Below are 2350 nucleotides of genomic sequence, written 5' to 3'. Positions count from 1 at the left end.
ATTGATACAATCAAGATACAGAAGAGTTTCATCATCACAAGGATTCTTCTTGTTGCTTTTATAGCCACAACTACTACTCTCCCACCTCCACAACCACCTCCTTATCACCTGGTACCAATAATCTGTTACCGATTTCTATAGGTATGCCATTTTTAAAATGTTACATAAACAAAATCATATCTTTTGGGACTGTATGTAAACTTTGGGGTTAGCTTTTTTCACTCAGCATACTTTGGAGATTCATCCAGGTTGTTGTATGTGTCAATAGTTTTTTGGGTTTTTATTGTTGTTGCATTTTGTTTTGTTTTTACTTCTGCTCAGTAGAATTCTATAGCAAGGATATACCACACATTTTTTAACCATTCATCTATTGAAAGATATCTAGATTGTTTTCAGGTTTGGGTATTATGAATAAAACTGATATAGATATTCACATACAAGTTTTGTGTGAGCATAAGTTCTCATTTCTCTAGGATAAGTATCCAGGAGTACAATTGTTGGGTCATATGGTAGTTGTATGTTTAGTTTATTAAGAAACTTCCAAACTATTTTCCAGAGAGGTCATACTGTTTTAGTTTCCCACCAGTAATGTGTGAGCCATCCAGTTTCTTCATATCATTGCCAAAATTTGTTATTGTCACTTTTTTTTTTTGTAATTTTAGTCATTCTGATAGGTGTTTGTTATATCTCATTGTGATTTTAATTTGTATTTCTCTTCTCTAAAAACTAATGATGTTGAACATTTTTTCATGAACTTATTTATCATTTGTATATTTTTATTGGTAAAATGACTCTTTATGTCTTTTGCCCATTTTATGATTGGATTATTAGAGATATGAGAGTTCTTTACATGTTCTAGATAACAATCTTTTGTTAAATGTGTGATTCGCAAATATTTTCTCCCAGTCGATATCTTGCCTTTTCATTGTTTTAGCAAGGTCTTTCATAAAACAATTTTTTTTTTAATTTGGAGTTTAATTTATACATTTTCCTCATTATGGATTGTGCTTTTGATGTCCAGTATAAGATTTCTTTGTCTATCCCTAGATCCTAGAGATTTTCTCCTATTTTTTTTAAGTTTTATTGTTTTATGTTTTACAGTTAAGTCCATCATTCATTTTGAGTTAACTTTTTGCATATGATGTGAAACTTTGGTCAAGATTCTTTTATTTATGTATGTATTCATTTAGCCTATGAATGTCTAATTACTCCAGCACCTTATTTGATTGCTATACCACATCCAATCTTGAAATTAGATAGAGTAATTCCTCCTACTTTATTCTTCTTTTTCAAAATTGTTTTACTCTAGTTCCTTTGTTTTTCCATATAAATTTTAGAATAATCTTGCCAATAGCTAAGAAAAAAGACAATCTCACTGAGATTTTGAAAGGAATTGCATTAAACATATATATCGGTTTGGAGAGAATTGACACATTTACCATGTTGAATTTTCCAATCCATGAACGCAATATGTCTCCCCACTTATTTAGATTTCCTTTGATTTCTTTCATTAGCTGTGTAAAGTTATCAGCCTACAAATTCTGTACATTTTTTGTTAGATTTACACCAAAGAATTTAATATTCAGGATGATTGCTAACGGAATTATACTGTTAATTTTGCCATCCATGTGCTTATTTCTAGTATAGAGAAATAATGTATTTCTAGTATACATCCATGTGCTCATTTCTAGTACAGCTGATGTTATCTTGTTTGCTGTGACCCTACTGAACACCCCCTTATTACTTCTAGGAATATATTTTTGATTCCTTTGAGTTTTCTATGTAGACAACCATGGCATCTGAATATAAGTACAGTTATATTGCATTCCAATCTATATTGTTTCTATTTTCTTTTTTACGTTCTTACACTGGCTAGAATATCTAACATTATGTTGAATAAGGGTGGTGAGAGTGAATATCCTATGTAAGAGGAATCATACATAGCTAATTATTAAAAAGTCAAATGGTAAACATTTAAAAGTAGAAATTAAATAATGATGATTTTCCAGGTTATTTCCAGGATATTTATTGTATCACATACACACTACACTCTATATATCTAATTGGAACTTAAATTAGGCACATATAACAAGAAAGAAATTTTACAATGATGTTACAGTTACTTTCTTTAAGACAAGAAAAAGGTTCTCATTGCTGAGGACCTCATGGCCAAAATGGCAATAAACGAGCTGATATATTTTCTTCATCATCTATGTGATAATTTACAAACAGACAATGTGGTTGTTCTCTTTCATGTAAACTTCATATTCATGTGAAGTGGGCTAAAAGGTAGTGAAATCTATATCCGCTTTCTGAATAATCTTTCAGCCTTTCAAGGGATCAGTAAACT

The sequence above is a fragment of the Pteropus vampyrus genome, unplaced genomic scaffold (genome assembly GCF_000151845.1).
Source record: "Pteropus vampyrus isolate Shadow unplaced genomic scaffold, Pvam_2.0 Scaffold25, whole genome shotgun sequence".
NCBI classification, from domain to species: domain Eukaryota; kingdom Metazoa; phylum Chordata; class Mammalia; order Chiroptera; family Pteropodidae; genus Pteropus; species Pteropus vampyrus.
The sequence above is the reverse complement of the archived record's forward strand: the minus strand, read 5'-3'. Positions refer to the sequence as shown.